We start from the raw sequence: 19510 nt of genomic DNA on the forward strand, positions 1-19510 counted from the left end.
TGAATGGAATGGGAGACAGACGGGTTGGGAAAAACATACATGAAAGTAGACAATGGACACAAGGAGGGGAACATATAAACAGGGAAGGGAGATGAGACACAACAACAGCAGTTCGGAGGTCAGTGGTACAGGGGAGACTGGTCTGTAGGCCGACTGCGAGGCCAGCGGTGGTGAGGTGTGGTTGATGGTCAAACGTGTGGCCAACGGTATCTCACAGGGGCCCAACAGTGGTGATGAACCCCCCTCAGGAGGCTTGGCAGTGTGGAGGATGCAGGTGGCAGAACTTACTTCGCTGAGCCTCCAGGTGCTGAGGAAGGATGCTGATTCCGAGAGAATCTGAGAAATAAAATTCAGCCCTGATGTTCCCAAAATCTGACTTCAGTCTTTTATTTACAGATTGTGGATCTGTCAACATGAAGGTAAGTAACATAGTCTCTCTACTAGCTGACTTGGAAACAAAACCTCAGCACAGAAACAGCTTTAGTGAAGGTTACAAATGATCTTCTTATGGCCTCTGACAGTGGACTCATCTCTGTGCTTGTCCTGCTAGACCTCAGTGCAGCGTTCCATACTGTCGACCATAATATCCTATTAGAGCGATTAGAACATGCTGTAGGTATTACAGGTACTGTGCTGCAGTGGTTTGTATCATATCTATCTGATAGACTCCAGTTTGTTCATGTAAATGGAGAGTCCTCTTCACACACTGAGGTTAATTATGGAGTTCCACAGGGTTCAGTGCTAGGACCAATTCTGTTTACATCATACATGCTTCCGTTAGGCAGCATCATTAGAAGACATAGCATACATTTACACTGCTATGCAGATGACACCCAGCTCTATCTGTCCATGAAGCCAGATAACACACACCAGTTAGTTAAACTGCAGGAATGTCTTAAAGACAGTAGCGGTTTTTGATACGGGCGACATGGGCGGTTGCCCGGGGCGGCATCACGGGCATCAGCAAAAAAAAAAAAAATAAATAAAAATTGCTCGTTCTCATGCTGCCCCGACATCAGCCAGCGCATATTGGGAATGTCACAGTCACCGATCGGTTTTCTATCGCCCATTTGCTGGTAGTAAGGGCGCCCTCCGTTTGCGAGGTGCGCCTGCTGCTTGCGGCACAGGGAGGAGAGGGCGTGGCGGCGGGGGTTCTCTGGCTGGCTGGAGCAGCATCTAATAACCAACTCGCAAAATAAAACAAAATAAAAACAAACCAACAAACACGAAAACACCCGACATCATGATACAGACTTATAATTTGCACCGATGTTTTTTTTCGAAATTCTATACGTGAAAAGTGAACGCGAGAGCCCTCGGTGCGCCTGCGCGCTGCTGAAGTCAAAGTAAACTTTATTGTCATCTCCGCTACATACAGTCCAGCATATAGAGAGACGAGGCGACGAGGCTGCAGTTACAGCGGTGCAAGTAAACAAACAATAAATATAAGAAGAGTAAGAAAATAAATCTACACTTTAGGACTCGGGGTAAAGGATCAATAACAATTGAAAATTTATAACTTACAGTTTGATGATTTAAAGTCTCACACACAACCCGTCGAAAGGGGAGGGGCCGGCTGCTTCCAAATAGAGCGCATTTCATTCATAATGATGTAAATCCAAGTCCATTATGTATTCATGATTTGAGTCCTGGGTTGTGTGAAATCCCAGAAATAAACCTTAGACAAAGGGAGTCTGTGAACTAAGGTGTAGGTCTGTTAGGTTATGTTGTGGTGATCCTCGAGTTAGGGGATTTGTGTTCATACTGGAGTGCATAATTAAAACCAATGGAAGATGGACAAGAAAAGTTCAAAGTCATCAGTTGCTCAGTTTAGAAAAAAGAGAAAAGAAGAGGAGGAGAAACGGGCAACAGATGCAGGTAAGCAGATGCGTGATTGGATGATGGCAGGTCATCCTGAAACAATCAGAATCAGAATACTTTATTAATCCCTGAGGAAATTATGTGGGTTACAGTTGCTCCAAGAAGAAATGGTAAAAATAGTAACAGTAACAGACTAAACTCCAAACATTATGCTACAGATTTTAATATTAATTAGTCATTGTCAGTTGTTGATTTGTCCTGTTCTCATTGTATGACGAATTATGATGGCTGTTTGGTAGCCGTTTGCATACAATGTATACTCTCTCTCTCTTTATATGTGTGTGTGTGTGTTTCTCTGGCGAAATTCAGTATGGTTCCAACAACAGTTTTATGTTAATGTATAATCCTTAATATGTTTTATGTGTGTGTGTGTGTGTGTGGGGAGGGGGGGGGGGGTGCCAGAGGGAGTGTTCGCCCGGGGCGCCAAACAGGCTAGGACCGCCACTGCTTAAAGACATAAAGACCTGAATGATATTTTATTTGATATTTTGATAATTATGGAAAAGGGTGGAGTGCCCACTCCGGGTCGGGGATGAGTTCCTGCCCCAAGTGGAGGAGTTCAAGTATCTCGGGGTCTTGTTCGCGAGTGATGGGAGAAGGGAGCAATGGCGTGTCCAGCGGGGTGGCCTGGGGGGGCACAGGCCACCCCCCCAACCAGACTGGCCACCCCAGGTGCCACCCCAAAGGTAAAACAATAAAATTCAATCAAATATCAAATGTACGATTATGTTTTCACGGTGAAGCTCAGATATCCGAGTGTAAGTGAATGCAGCATCGGCTTCTGCGCTATGTGCATCACGTTAGCAAAGGTAGGAGAGCCAAGCAGAAAGACGGCACTGCAGGAAACAATTTTTCGGTGAAAGAAAATAAGGACAGAATAAATGTCCCGGTAAGTAATATTAAGTTTGTTGAGTTTAGTAAACTTCGGTGAAATTAGAATACCAAGGAAAAAAATAACACTTAAAGAATTATTGCAGCCGTGGAATATTTCAGACAGTATGCTACAGAGGGGAGCTAACATAAGAGTTATGAGTTATAAGATATAATCGAAGTCGTAACATTGCTGTATGGAGCTGCAGATTTGGTTGCAGGTTAACATAGCTGGACTGGCCATCGGGCATACCGGGTATATGCCCGGTGACTTATTTTTTTTATTTTTTTTTTGTAATGGCATGAACAATGAGAGGTGGTGGATTGGCCAGATGCAGGTCGATGTGTAAAAATTACTCAGTTGTTTGGTGGTGGCTATGGGGGAGCTTCCACAGAGGCCAGAAGGTGGATGAGGCAAGGGGAGGCAGGAGGAGAGCCCCGAGGCAGCCGCCAGTCCGAGTGTCAGGTGAACTGAACTTCAGGTAAGAAGTTATGACCTGCAGTCTATCTGGGTCAGATATAAACTAAGTTTAGGTGGAGTTTATTTCGTTGTGCTGACTTTTTACCGTCAGTTACAATAACTCGTACTGCGTTCTAGCCAGCTTGATGGAGTTTTTAGGTGGGTGGATGCTATGATGTTACTGATAGTGAACTTTATTTTATTCATAAGGTTAGTTAGTAGAGTTGCCAACGGCTCCTTAAAAAAATGGAATGGTCCCTCATTCAGAGAAAATATTACACGTTTTGTATTGAGCTGAGAAGAGACGCAGTTTGTCCCGGACTTTAGCTAGAATGGAAAAAAGACACAAAGCTGGATTTATTCTGTCGTTATGCTGCACAGCTGCCTCTTCTTCTCTCATTCTCTCCCCCTCCCTCTCCTGTTGCTACTTCAATCATGAAACTGATCAATGATCAGCTGATCGTCTCTCTTGTTTATTTATCACCCACTTTGCACCAGAAACAGGAAACCAGCGGATGTCGCACTAAACAACAGCAGCACGTTTAAGCTTGATCAGCTGTTGTCAGAATTTATTTAATATTAATTTCTAGTATCAGCTGATGTTTGCTGGAGCCACAGCTGTAAACCTGCTGGTCATGATATCGGTTTGGTTATCTGGTGAGAGGGAAACATGAAGATGAAACCAGGAGATGTCCTTACTGAATCATCAGAGCTGAACAGGTGATGGAGGAACAGGTTTACCTTTTAGGTGACATGAATGAGTTGAAGTTATGAACTGTTTCTGAGAGACAAATAACACCAGGATCCTTTTTATGTAGCTGACAGCTGGTAACTGTGCAGGGGCGGGTCTAGCAAAGTTTTGCCAGGGGGGCAGGTAGGGCATTAACAGGGAGAGGGGGGCACAAAGAAATACTTTTCTTTCTTATTCTCATTTAAAATATCTAGTTTTTATTAAATAATTATCTAAATCTTACAACTAAAGTTTTTATCTGACGTAAAATGTATAGAAATCATACATATACCAACAAGACTGTACATCACTGTCACAACAGCATTTGTTTTCATTCAAAGGCTTTATGGCTTTAATACCTGGTGGGCCGGTCTGTAGTCAAAATGCCTGATTTTCTGTCCCAGTCCAGCCCTGCAGGTTATACTGGCAGTGTCACCATGCCAGCTGACTGTATTTCATCATCAGCCAGTGTTGTTCTTTATCAATATTACCAAAGTTTACCATAAGGCAGCATAGAAAGTATTTACTTGCTTTCAGGTTTTATTCAAATGTTAGTCTTTTCAGTTGTTTCCCCACTTTTTTCCTGTTTCAAAATCAAACACCAGTTTGTGAGAAGATTATCTTCTTTTTTTAACAGGCACATAAAGTTTTACATTGGCATTGGCTAATTTGTCAATTGTTTGTTACAAATGTTCGTATTTTAATATAAAAAAATGTTTTTGCCCAAAACATATGTGCACTATATGTCAGTAAAAATACTATGCAAATATTGCTGTCCTTGAATGCTGAGTAAACACTGACAAAGCACTGATTGTATCTCTTGTACTTTATCAACGCAGTATCTAAAAACTTTGCACCGTAGTGGTTAAAATCTCATTCTAATAAGAGTTAAAAGCGCATTCGGTTATTAGGTTTATGGGGTTATTGAATTATGGTGAACGGTTGGTAGAATTGTTTTTAAACATTATCTGCCAATTACATCTGCCACCCTTCTCCAAATCTGTGCCCCTACCTGGCCCCCCCAACAAAAATTTTCTAGACACGCCACTGGAAGGGAGCCGGAGATCGACAGACGGATTGGGGCTGCAGCTGCAGCAATGCGGATGCTGCACCGGTCCGTCGTGGTGAAGAGGGAGCTGAGTGTAAAAGCGAAGCTCTCAATTTACCGGTCGATCTACGTCCCTACCCTCACCTATGGCCACGAGCTGTGGGTAGTGACCGAAAGAACGAGATCGCGGATACAAGCGGCAGAAATGAGCTTCCTCCGAAGGGTGGCTGGCCTCTCCCTTAGAGATAGGGTGAGAAGGTCGGCCATCCGGGAGGGGCTCAGAGTAGAGCAGCTGCTGCTCCACATCGAAAGGAGCCAGCTGAGGTGGTTCGGGCATCTGACAAGGATGCCCCCTGGGCGCCTCCTGGGTGAGGTGTTCCAGGCATGTCCCACCGGGAGGAGGCCCCGGGGCAGACCCAGGACACGCTGGAGAGATTATATCTCTCAGCTGGCCTGGGAACACCTTGGTATTCCCCCGGATAAGCTGGAGGAGGTGGATGGGGAGAGGGAGGTCTGGGCCTCTTTGCTTAGGCTGCTGCCCCCGCGACCCGACCCCGGATAAAGCGGATGAAGATGGATGGATGGATGGATGGATGGATAATTATGGAGTTCCACTTCTGACCAAATTATTCCTTCGGTGCACATATTAAACAAATATGTAAGACTGCTTTCTTCCATTTGTGCAACATCTCTAAAATTAGAAACATCCTGTCTCAGAGTGACGCTGAAAAACTAGTTCATGCATTTATTTACTGCCTCCCATTCTACTTTTAAATACTCTAGGAACAACAAGTAGGCCTGCAGTGTGAGAGCGAAGTGCTCTAATAGGGTGATATGGTACTACAAGGTCATTAAGATAAGATGGGGCCTGATAATTTAAGACCTTGTATGTGAGGAGCAGGATTTTGAATTCTGGATTTAACAGGAAGACAAAACAGGAGAAATCTGCTCTCTCTTTCTAGTCCCTGTCAGGACTCTTGCTGCAGCATTTTGGATCAGCTGAAGGCTTTTCAGGGAGTTTTTTGGACTTCCTGATAATAATGAATTACAGTCGTCCAGCCTGGAAGTAATAAATGCATGAACTAGTTTTTCAGCATCACTCTGAGACAGGATATTTCTAACTTTAGAGATGTTGCACAAATGGAAGAAAGGGTTAAGGTTAGGGTTATGTGGAACCAACTCCCAGTTTGCACTTGGGCCCTAATACATCCCTTAGTCACAGGGCGGATTATTAAACATTACCCATGAGCCAAAAACAGCAAATAAACAAATAAACCAGTAAAGGAGACTAACTCATGAGGAGGATGGTCAAAACTTTTATTTAGCAGAAGTATTCAGTAGATTAGAAGTGGAACATGAAGAGGAGGACCCAAATGCAGGGCACGAATAAAAGCAACACATTTATTTGTTGCTTCAAAATCCAAAAATTAAACAAAGTCATTAAAACCAGAATCAAACAGAAATCAGAGAAGTGTGAGGAGCACAGATAAATGTTCTGTCAACAAAGGGACAGTGAGCAAAGATGGAGACTGGGAATTACTGAATGGAACATAGGTGGGATCATAACACAAGAAGTTAAATCAAACTAAAACAGAAAATAACCAAAAGATTAATGTGAAACACAGAGACAAGAAAGCTCGTGATCAACATGAAGACAGAGATGAGGGAACTGATGAGGAGTCACCATAACAAGACTGTCCTCCGAGGAAGGCCAATCCAAACATCAGGAATCTGCAAACACTCCAGCCCAACTTTTCTTTCAAGGTCAGACCAGTTGAGCTCAAACAGCTCAACAGGTGACTCGGTGTCCCTGGATGCTTCTTGTGTGCAGGTGTGTTTTTCTCCAGAAGTGAATGGCACAGGCAAGTTTCTAACAATGAAGGCAGAAGGTGAGTATGACTTGACTTTAAAGCCTAGTAAGAGGTAAGCATCAAAAAACAGGCCTGAGCTGCTCACTACCACACAGATCAGGTTAAAAATCAGGCAACAAGTGGAGAGAAGAGCGAAATACTGCTGGTGAGGAGTTATGAGTGTGACAGCTGGAGTCAGAACCAGAACAGAAACCATCTGAAGACATCATCTACAATAACAATGGATGAAAACACAGGATCACAAACCAGCAAACCCATGAAGGCAAAAAGGAAACTAGCAATCAGACTGACTTCCAGAATAAAGAAATGCAAACAGGAATCCAGAACTTCCTAAACGTGAAACAATGGTGAAATCTCAAATACAACAATCAATGTTTGTGTTTATGGACTGTAATTAAAAACCAATCATTCAAACAGAACCAGAGAGAAAACGTCCCAAAAAGTCTACCACAACAGTCACATCAAGGTGCTTTGTATTTTAAGGTAAAAACCTTACACCTGCTGGACACGAGCGATCCAACAGTCTGGAGTATTCTGAGAGGATCCTGATTGGTGGAAGAGCTGCTGTACCTTCAGAGAAAACATTAACCTCTCCTCCAGCTCATCTCCTCCTCTCAGCCAGGACCCGAAGAAGAGGAGGGAGAGAAACGATCACCTTCAATTGGATGACTCTCCTCACATTGACACTCGAATTATTATGAAAGAAGTTGACTGCAGATTTACAACCAGTGGAAACCAATCAGTCAGAGGAGTTAACAGCAAATGCCATCCTCTCTCCCAGATCCTCCGCTGTCTCATTGCTCCTCATCTGAATCCAAACAGGAAGCAAACGTGGAGAATTTCCCATTCCCAGAGTTTTCCCTTTCAGTTTCCAAGCTGAAATACTGATCAGCCTGCCACATTAAAAGCACCTACTCTGAGTATGTAGCAGACTGGCTCCACCACATTAAAAGCATCTACTTTTAGTATATAACAGATCAGCCCCACCACATTAAAAGTGCCTGCTCTGAGTATCCCCTCACCTAAAACAGGCATAATTAGCCTGTGGGTATTTTAGGATAATTGTTCTAACTTGTGATAAATGTCTTTTTTGCTTCCACAGAGGCTGTTTCATCAGTAGTGTCATAAAGAACGAGGCTCAGCTCTTAATCATCGGGACAAATACACCATTAACTTTTGAATTCATTTCCTGAATCTGCATCAGCGACGGTAAACTCTTCCTCATTACGGAAGCAGATGCTTTAAAAGCCAGACTGGATGGGATCAAAGGCCAGCGCGGCTCCCCGGCTCACTGCTTTAGCTCATTTTCATTAAAACATCTATCGCATAATGCATTAACGCTTTAAAAGCTGCTCACGAACACCTTTCCTGTGATAGAAATGGGCAAAGGACAGCGGAGAGCCTCGCATCAAGTCAATCAAAACGTTCCTGCCGATGGTGGCGACCCTGACAGGTGAGAGGAGCGCGTGTGTGCTGGGCAGAGGCCGCAGAGCCATGCAGACCAAGGGTAATGCATTTTTCTCCAAACAAGAAAGATTGCTGAATCCCTGCCTCCCGGAGCATGGGGGCCTGGAGGGGGAGCAGGGCAGTGCATAGTGATGCAGGTATATGGATGGCCTGAGGAGGTTTCCATCATTCATAAAGCGCGGCGGCCGTACGCGCCCTGACGCCGAATTGATCTTGCAAAAGAAGCTGGGTGGCAGAGCGACCACTTCATTAGTCTCCCCGAGCTACAAATCACCTGCTGCTGCAGCGCTCAGAGGGGCCGGCGTTATCCGTTGTATTACCCCGCTGCAGCCTCAGCACGCTAAAGGGACCGGCCGCTCATGCAGCCATTACGAGTGAGTTATGTGGCGATGCCAAAATCTTCCTCCTACATCTGCAGGTCAGAGGAAGCACTCGGAGCAGAATAATTCACAGCAAGGAGCATCTGGAAGCTCGTTTGACTTTTCAAATGTGACTTTTAGAAATAGAGATGTGATCTGAAAAAACTGCACATTTTCTGTTCGGTTTGTCGACTCGATCATATCGCACCTTAAAACCGAGCATTAGCATCCAGGCTGAAAAAACCCTGCAGTTTCACTACCGTCCAGCAGAGGCATCGACATGTTTACAGCCTGATGCACAAACTGATCTATATAGATAAGTTCCCCCTTCATAAAAAACTTCATACCAGCTGGAATGATGTTGTAACTCACATGTTTAAGCTGCTAGCTGTCTGCTAGCTTTACCTGAGCTGCAGCCAGTGTTGGGGAGTAATGGAGTACATGTACCGCCGTGACGTATTTAAAATACAAAACATGAGTAACTGCATTCCGTTACAGTTACCGTTTAAAAAGGTGGTATTTAGAATACAGTTACTTTGTTGAAATAAAGGGATTACACAGCAGTCTTTTCCTGCTTCATATGTTAGGCCAGGGGTCGGCAAGCTGCAGCTCCGCATGCGGCTCTTTAGTCCGTATACTGTGGCTCCGCGTGGTTTGGGAAAATAAATTAGAAGTATTTAGCTGAAGTGTATTTTATTTATGTTAGTTCTTTTTTAACTTGTAGTTCTAAATTGGAAGATTATTGTGATATTGAAATATAAAAATACAATTATATTCTATTATTTTTTCATCGTTCAAAATAAGTGTCACACTCAAAGAAGCCGATATATTCGCCGAAACACCATGCATTTATCGAGACTTTCAACCCCAGGTAGGCCAATTATGGATCTTCGGATCCACATTATGTCAGCAACTATTCTCCACCGTGAACTATGTTAAAAAAAAACACTGCTCGCGCCTCAAAGATGACAGATGTAAAGCTGCCTGCATAAAGATGAAAGTGACTTCGTACAGCCCTGATTTGCAGACACTGTGCGCCTGAGGTTCAGGAGCAGAAGTCCCATTACAAAGATATCACGGCAGACCCGACGATGTTTGCATGAACACGCTTTTCAGCATCTCTTTATTGACCACTTTTAAAACACGGTTGCTGTACGCATACAGCCGGCTGTAGCTTTTCAGCCTCACAGCCCAACACATACCAACACAACACAACAGCATAGATGGCACAGACGTAAAGGCGGCGAGGCGTGATTGCGGGTGCCGCTCAGGTGTGTCCGCCTCCCCTGCAGCGGCGCTGCAGACCACGCCCCGCCACACACATTAACCAGGTAAAATACATATTTAGGCAGAATTTTGCAAATATCAATTTTTCATTTTTCAGCAGCATAGTGCTTTTTTTCTATTATTTTTTAAAAGTCAGGTCAAGGCTCCAAAAGCCCAAAGGCGATATAAGGGTGGCTTACAGCAGTTTTTGTTTGCTACATGGATCATTTTAGGTCAGCTGGGTGTCTTTGCTTTTGTTATATTTCTTTAAGAGTTCAAAATGTGTTAATTACATAAATATAATGTAATTTTCTCTGTACACTTCATGGATTTCATAAGCAACACATCTTAGTTGTTCACACAAAGCATAAAGGTAAAAAACAATATATACAGCGTTATCTTCATTTTAGATGTCAGAAAGTATTTGCGGCTCCCAGAGTTTTCTTTTGCGTGGGAACCGGCTCCAAATGGCTCTTTGGGTCCTAAAGGTTGCTGACCCCTGTGTTTGGCTATGCCCTCTCTATTTTTGGTAATACCACGCCGGTGGAAACCCAAACAAAACACGCATTAAGAGGCTCTAATGCCTGTCTCAATCTCAAGAAATATTTTAAAAAAGGATTTACATTTAAATTAATTTAATTTAAATTCTAGACAAAGGGGAGTAGCAATTTGAATACATAAAAATATTAATTTCACAGTACTCGATACAGTTATAGATCCAGAGGGAAGATTCTTAATCATTAAACTATCTATACTTGATAAAAAGCTGTGTATTGCAAGTGTATATGGTCCAAATGTTGATGATCCCTCATTCTTTCACGGTTTTTTCAGTGCACTCTCTGAACACTTAGATGGCACACTTGTTCTTGGAGGTGACCTCAACCTTGGACTAAATGAAGAAATGGATAGGCTCAATACAGCGGGAACTCAGCGTAATTGGCAGTCCACAAATATAATCAAACAGTATATGAGCGACTTTGGTCTTTGCGATGCATGGCGCTCCCTTCAGCCCACCAGTAAGGAATATACTTTTTTCTCACATGTCCATCACTCCTACTCTCGTCTGGATTATTTTTTGGTCAGTAGCTCACTGCTGAACGACATTTCAGACACTGAGATTCATCCTATAGCTGTCAGCGATCATGGTCCTGTATCTTTAACACTAATGCACAAGAATAATACTACACCAAGAAAAAACTGGAGATTTAATACATCACTAGTTAAAGATGAAGACTTTATTAAATATTTTAAAAAAGAGTGGACTTCATATTTAGACTATAATGACACTCCCGAAACATCAGCTTCTGTTCTATGGGAAGCAGGGAAAGCTGTGATGAGAGGTAAAATAATTTCTTTCTCATCACATAAAAAGAAAGAAGAAAACAAAAATATTCAGGAATTAGAAAAAAACAACAAACTAGAAGAAGCCTACGCGTCCCACCAAGATCAGGAAACATTGAACAAAATACGCAAAACAAAACTAGAATTAAATGAGATAATTGATAAAAAAAAACAAAATTCTTAGTACAAAAACTACGCCTACAAAATTATGAACATGGTAATAAATCCGGTCAATTTCTAGCAAACCAGCTAAAAATAAATAAAGAAAAAACAACTATATGTGCTGTTCAAGATCCATCTGGGAACACAATATATGAACCGATACAAATAAACAACATTTTCAGGGATTTCTATAAAACGTTGTATTCACCACAAATAAACCCATCTAAAAAAGAAATTGATCAGTTTTTGGACAACATAACTCTTCCAAAATTATTAGACACTCAAGCAATGGCACTGGATTCACCACTGACATCAGGTGAACTCCAGGAAGCCCTGATAAGTATGCCCAATAATAAGGCTCCAGGTCCAGACGGCTTTCCTGCAGAAATCCACAAAGAATTCTGGACGTTTCTAGCACCAGTTTTCTACAGAACGTTGTTGGAAATCAAAGAAAAGGGCAGACTGTCATGCGCCGTGGTGCGCGGGCACGAAAGGATCCAGGCGCAGACTCCGAGCTAACAAAAAGACACTTTAATAAAACAACGAAAGGCGACCCGGGGAAAGTAGAGAGCAAAACAGAAACTAAAAATCCGGGGAAACAATGACACGAGGAAGCCGGGATCGGGACGGCGGGGGGCTGCAATAGAAAGGGGAGATGATTACTAGGGAGCCAGGAAGCGGGGAGAACATATCAGGACTGAGTTAGAGTAGGGGCTTACGATAGAACGGAACCGTGGGAGCTCGGGAGGGAAGTGTGGCAGTCCGTGGGGGCAGGAAGTCCGTGGAATGGCGAGTGGGCCAGGTGAGCACCGCGAGATCCAGTTGAGCCGGAGGACAGGCAGGTAGCAGACGCCGAGTAGAAACCTGGACAGAAGTAGGCAGGTTAAACAAAGTTCCAAGCAGAAGAGAATGCACACTTTTCGTGGAAGTCTGGTTACCACTGTGGGGATGACTACGAACTGGCGTGGAGCATCCGTCAGCGCCGGATTAAGTGGATCTCCGTGTAATCACCGGGATGGAGAGCAGGTGTGCTGGTGATGGCCCAGCCCGGGGGTGTGGCTACCCGAGCATCACGCATTCCACAGACACAGGACCACGGACCATGACACAGACTTCCATCAAATATGAATTCTGCAAACATTAATCTCCTGCTAAAACCAGGCAAGAACATCTCTGGGCGCAAATTGGATGACATCTCGGAGAGGTACACTGCCGTGAGTTCTCAGAAATTGGCTCCTTGAGCACAAGAAATGACAACATCACAGAACGCAAGTATGGCAAAGCTCGCGGCTCTCCAACGGGAGATTGAGAGACCAGTGTTGGACTGCAGAACTGCTTTGAAATTCATATGAGCTGTTCGCACTAAAGTAAAAAATACCATCACTTATGCGGATACCCCTTTGAAGCCAGCTGCAAGGCCGGCGCTGAACAAAACACCCTGATAACGACTGTGTTTAGTCTGTTCCTTCCCATTCCATGCAAGGCCACCTGGGTTGGCTGGAAGACTGTTTACTTAGCCTGGCAGGGCGAAGGACACTGTCTCAGCTGAACTATGGACACGCACACATAGGGCTGCTCAATTAATTGAATTTTAATCACGATTACGATCTGGGCTTTCAACGATCATTAAAAATGACTGAGCCGTTTATTGACCCCTCCCCCGTGCTTTATTTTCGCGCTGCTCCGTGTGGCAAATCGAGCGCACCTCTCTGCATTTCGAACACGCATCACAACAATTAAGAGGACCCGAGGGAAGCTCGGAAAGCTAAGCAGAAGTTATTTGGAGAGGAGAGTGACTGCCGTTGGTTGAAAAGAGAGGAAAAAAAAAACTTCAGTGGTGTGGAAACATTATGGGTTGGCGGAGTCAGACGTGGATCAAGTAGACACAGTGTGTAAACTTTGCTACAGTGTCATAGCTGCACCACAGAGCAACACTGCAAAGCTCACTAAACATAGATGTTTACATTTTTGATTTATTTTTTATATTGCAAACATTTGCACTGTTATCAGTATTTGCACACTATTTATATTATTTTTTAAAGTCATTATTCAACACATTGTTATTGTTAACCCTTTAAAGCCGGTCAGAGCAGCACTCTCCGTTTTGTGTAACTATTTTTAAATCCCTGTAGAACCTGAACCGTGTAAGCTAGCGCAATAATTTATTTTGCATATGAAACTGGAGGAGTTGTACTTACATCTTATGCCATCAGCTTGTCCTCGGTCACGGTTTCCTTCCACATAAAGCTTTGCAAAAATTGCATAAAAAGCGCTTGCATGAACAAAAACATAATATTCCAGAAACACGCTTTGCCGATCCAATCAGCTGTTCGTAACACTTCCCACATTGAAACAGAGGTAAACACGAACTATCGCATGTCCGCCATTTCCTGCCCGAAACCGGAAGTGACATCATTTTCACGGAAAATGTCGTTTTTTACTTGTAGGCCTTAAAAGCCTATACTGTGTTTTTATAAGTCATGTTTGACTTTTCTCAATAGTTTCTGGGATGCTTAGAACTCGAATTGCACTGCTGGAAATAGTTTATTTTGATGCACTTGGTGTTTTCTTTGCAAATTTGCATCATAGGATTGTTTTGTGCTGTGGTGTGTTGATATCTGTGCATTCTTGTATTATCCTTCTGTGTTACATATTTCGATGTTTTTGTCCTCGCTACCTAGCCTGACCTGTCTCCCCAATGTGATGTTTGTGTATTGTATGTACGGTCGGCAAGGTCTGTCATCTCGGTTGTGGGCAAAAGACCTGCAACTGACAAATAAAGGCTATCACATCTCATAAAATCAGCTTTTATGCGGATGATGTGTTACTTTTTCTCCAAAACTCACAAACCAATCTCTCTGGGGTGATTGAATTGCTAAACTCTTTTGCAAGAATATCAGATTACTCAATTAACTGGTCAAAATCTACAGTCCTCCCGATTAATTGCTCCTTCCACATTTCTTCCTCTACACCACTGCAATCGGGAAATATGAAATATTTAGGTATTAATGTTTCTCCCAAGCTTGCAGATCTAACTAAATTAAACCATATCCCACTTTTTTTTTTCTTTCCGTGGCATGACTTAACCTGGAGATAGACGACAAAGAATACACACACAACAAACCTGGAGGATGAAACAACTGGCAGGGAAAAAGCACGGATTAAATACATACTGAGGTGATTAGGGAATGTGAAACAGGAGTAGAGCTCAGGTGGGAGTCATCTGACATGACAAGATAAAGGGGAGGCAAAACTCAACACATGGACATAGTACACAGACTTTCAAAGTAAAACAGGAAGCATTACAGACCCGGACTTGACTAGGGTATACAGTTGGCAGAGAACAAAGGGACACACTGACAGAAATGGCTGTACACTAAACAGAAGTAACACAGAACCATAACCTGAGAACGAGAACACAAGAAATACTAAGGAACTAAGGAGCTAGTGTGGGGATTATACCATTTTATATCATGTTGATTCTTTTCTATCTTTTTATTAAGCTTTGGAGCAGTGGCATTTAATTTCCATTTAACTGAACATTTATTCTATTTATTAAACATACAGTTTTAATCATGTTATTACACACATTGCATTTGTACTCATGATAGAGTTAAGCATACAGTCTAATGAAGGTTTTTTTTGAGAAAGAAAAAGAAAAGCAGAAGAAAACGAGAGCAATAGAATAAACAACATCATGATGATCTATGGGAATATAACAGTAATTACTAAATGTTAAACATTATTGTGCAGCACATAAGATCGACAGCGCACAGTGTGCTTTGAGGTAGGAGCCAAAAAGGGTGTCGTTTGTGTGTGTGAGCACCCGTGTGTACACCCGTGAGCATGAACGTGCTTGTTTTTAAATGGTTCCTACATGTAATGATCTGCTAGAGGGTGTGGGGGGGCCACAGCCCCGTCCTCCAGGGCATGAAGCAGGTATGGAGGAGATCAAGGCTCCAGACATCCAGAGGCCCCCAGAACACAAGAGACCAAGGAAGACCAACAGAGGGGCAGCCGCGCCACTGTCCCAGAAAGAGCTGAGGAGAGTCCCAGATGAGGGCTCACTCAGCAGCCGCGGAGCAGAAGCCAGGGGGGTTGCAGTGACGCGCCCGTGAGCTCCGCCGGCAGCCAGCTGCGCCAGAGTGACCGAGCCCCAGGCCGAGAGGCCGAGGGCGCCCCACCCCCGAAGTGGCCCGAGCGAGCCCCAGGCTCCAGGCCCCGACAAGCAGCCACCAAGGAGTGAGCCGGTGTGTACCTGGATGCCCATCCCCGGACACAAAGAACCACCAACGCACCGATGTCTGAGGGAGTCCGCCACTGGTAGAGTAAAGGGGGGGGGGGAGATAGGCCTCCATACCTTGGAGGGCCTGAGATGTCCCCAGAGAGGTGGCGTCTGATACCCGACCTGACATATAGACACAGACATACAGGCACACACAGATACAAACATCCATTCCCACCCTCATGCTCTCATATGCACTTACTCCACACTCACCCAACGTGGAGACAGACATAAAGAGACGCTGTACACACGATCACACTCCCCAAGCGTACTCTATACCCCGGGTCTAGGTACCCTTGCCCCTGGAGGGGGAAACTGCACCCAGACCCAAGTGGTGTTACCCTCTTCCCTGGGGTGGGGAGAAGCAGACCACATCCCATATCCCACTTTTAAAGAAAGTAGAAGGCGATCTGGCTCGATGGAAATGTTTACCCATATCACTCATGGGAAGGGTTGCCGCTATAAAAATGATGGTCTTACCAAAAATAAATTATTTATTCTCAATGATCCCAACTAAACCGCCACGAGATTAGCGGTTTAGATTAGTCTTGGATTTGTCTTGTTTGACTCTTGGTGGCGCTGTCACTTGGTGTTCACTCGCTCTGCGGTAGAGTATTACTTCCTGTTCCTGCTCAAACACAGTCGTGTTTCTGAGTAGCTTATTTGCTTAGCAATTTAATTAACAACTTTTAAATACATTCTTTTTTCATAGTAAAATCTTCACGTGCTTCATCCGAAGCACACTTTCTGTGTACTCACTACCTAATTTATAGCCAAAGTATTCACTCACTGTCTCTGTACTGTTTCGCTAGCTTAGCTTAGCTCATAGCCGACTAGTTAGCACCATGGCTACTTCTCCTGTCCCTCCTGCACTTTCTTGCTCATTGTGTCAGATGTTTAGTTACTCCTCGGCCTCCTTTAGCAGTAATGAAATCTGTAACAAATGTAGCATATTTGCAGCTCTGGAGGCCAGGATTACTGAATTGGAGACTCGGCTTCGCACCCTTCATTCACCCGTAGCTAGCCAGGCCCCTGTAGCTGGTGCAGCCGAAGATAGCGTAGGCCCCACTAGCTGTTCCCCAGCAGACCCCAAGCAGCTGGGGAAAGAGGGCGGCTGGGTCACGGTGAGGAGGAAGCATGGTCCTAAACAGAAGCCCCAGATACACCACCAACCCGTTCATGTGTCTAACCGTTTTTCCCCACTCGGCGACACACCCGCCGGGGGTCAAACTCTGGTAATTGGTGATTCTGTTCTCAGACATGTGAAGCTAGAGACACCGGCAACCATAGTCAATTGTCTTCCAGGGGCCAGAGCAGGCGACATTGAAGGAAATTTAAAACTGCTGGCTAAGGGTAAACGTAAATACAGTAAGATCATAATTCACGTCGGCAGTAATGACACCCGGTTACGCCAATCGGAGGTCACTAAAATCAATATTGAATCGGTGTGCAACTTTGCCAAAACAATGTGGGACTCTGTAGTTTTCTCTGGCCCCCTCCCCAATCAGACCAGGAGTGACATGTTTAGCCGCATGTTCTCCTTAAATTGCTGGCTGTCTGAGTGGTGTCCCAGAAACGATGTGGGCTTCAAAGGTAATTGGCAAAACTTCTGGAGGAAACCTGGTCTTGTTAGGAGAGACGGCATCAGCCACTAATCAGAAGGTCGGTGGTTCGATCCCAGGCTGCCTCCTGGTTGCATGCCAAATTCCCTTGGGCAAGATACTAATCCCATGTTTGCCTACTGGTGGTGGTCAGAGGGCCCGGTGGCACCAGTGTCCGGCAGCCTCGCCTCTGTCAGTGCGCCCCAGGGCAGCTGTGGCTACAATGTAGCTTGCCATTGCCAGTGTGTGAATGTGTGTGTGAATGGGTGGATGACTGAATGTAGTGTGAAGCGCTTTGGGGTCCTTAGGGACTGAATAAAGCGCTATACAAATGCAGGCCATTTTACTTTGGATGGAGCAGCTCTCATTTCTAGAAACATGGACAAATTTATTAAACCCCCCAAAATATGACTATCCAGAGTTGGGACCAGGAAGCAGAGTTGTGGTCTTACACGCCTCTCTGCAGCTTCTCTCCTCCTGCTACCCCCCAAAAACCCATCTCCATAGAGACTGTGTCAGCTCCCAAACAGACAAAAAACAAACTAAAAACCATCAACAAACAACTTAAACATAAACACAAAGAAAGAACAATACAGTATCCACATCTGAACCAAAGAGTAAAACAGTGAAATTATTAAATATTAGGTCTCTCTCCTCCAAGTCTCTGTTAGTACATGACTTAGGCCGAAGAGGCGGTGTGGCAGCAATTTTTCACTCCAGCCTATTAATCAACGAAAGACTAAGACAGACTTTTAATTAATTTTTTCAATTCAATTCAATTCAATTCAATTTTATTTATATAGCACCAAATCACAACAAAAGTCGCCTCAAGGCGCTTCATAGATACAGAGAAAATCCCAACAATCATGTGACCCCCTATGAGCAAGCACTTTGGCGACAGTGGGAAGGAAAAACTCCTTTTTAACAGGAAGAAACCTCCGGCAGAACCAGGCTCAGGGAGGGGCGCGGCAATCTGCTGGGACCGGTTGGGGTGTGAGAGAAGGAAGACAGGATAAAGACATGCTTTGGAAGAGAGACAGAGGTTAATAACAGATATGATTCAATGCAGAGATGTCTGTTAACACATAGTGAGTGAGAAAGGTGACTGGAAAGGAAAAACTCAATGCATCATGGGAATCCCCGGCAGCCTACGTCTATTGCAGCATAACTAAGGGAGGATTCAGGGTCACCTGGTCCAGCCCTAACTATATGCTTTAGCAAAAAGGAAAGTTTGAAGCCTAATCTTGAAAGTAGAGATAGTGTCTGTCTCCTGAATCCAATGGACTGCCATACCCGTTACGTGTCTGTGAGCGAGGGAGGGAGAAAAAGGAAAAGTAGGAGATGTCACCGAGCAGAAACGGGAGCTGGAAGCATGTAAATATAATAATAACCACTGCAGCCAAAAAGAGAGCCTGATGAGCCCAGTTGTAAGTAAGCTATTAAGACTCGACTGTACACTGTGTTTGTTTTTTTATCCGAAACAATAAGCTCCATTGGAGCCTTTCAATGCCTCTCTCTGTCTCTCGCTAGCAAAGTCGACCCAGATAACAAAGTACAGCTAGTTTTCAGCTACGAGCCCGACACAAACCCGACGTATTAGCCAGAGGTCCCTTTACTACGGTTCGGAGCCGCGGACCTGTTTTATATACGCATGGAATAGTTTTCTATACGAGATCACAGCAAAAAGTGCAGCCTTATGCTGGGCAGACACTGTGCGATTTTTTCAGTCGTGCGATTCAGCTCCTGCTCAAACTGTACGGTTGACTCGCAGGGGTTAGAAGTTCGTAGGTCACGATGCAGGGTCTCACACTATACGGCCCGATGCTCTGATGCGACCTGAGTGCTCAAACTGTGCGTCCATAAAAATGAAGGTTATAACAGAAATTCTGTCGCTCTCTCCCTCTCTGTCTATACACTCACACAGACACACCACCACCATCAACTTTGCTAAATTGCTAATGAAAAACATGATCAGGCAGCTGTGATTGAGCAGCAGTGTAGATCCAACTATTTTCACGGTTGTTGTGGTCGTGATAATTTTGTGAGGCCACATCGAAAAGGCTCAGATGAGCTTTCCAAAGTTCTCCAAGTTGTGCCTCCATCGCTTGTGTCCAGATCACACGCTGCACTGCCGTGCTGCTCCGTCTTTTTCACTGACATTTGTGTTTG

The 19510-nt window shown here is 44.2% G+C and overlaps 1 long non-coding RNA gene across 1 annotated transcript; it reads right to left on the reverse strand.

Annotated features, from left to right (window-relative positions):
* Nucleotides 1-11971: 11971 nt before the first annotated feature.
* Nucleotides 11972-12313, reverse strand: LOC113026312 (uncharacterized). The gene is made up of 2 exons (XR_003272903.2): nt 12175-12313; nt 11972-12092 (listed from the first exon to the last, which is right to left on the reverse strand). It is a non-coding gene; the product is annotated as an uncharacterized LOC113026312 (long non-coding RNA).
* Nucleotides 12314-19510: the final 7197 nt, after the last annotated feature.

The sequence above is a fragment of the Astatotilapia calliptera genome, chromosome 1 (genome assembly GCF_964374335.1).
Source record: "Astatotilapia calliptera chromosome 1, fAstCal68.1, whole genome shotgun sequence".
Classification (NCBI taxonomy): Eukaryota; Metazoa; Chordata; class Actinopteri; order Cichliformes; family Cichlidae; genus Astatotilapia; species Astatotilapia calliptera.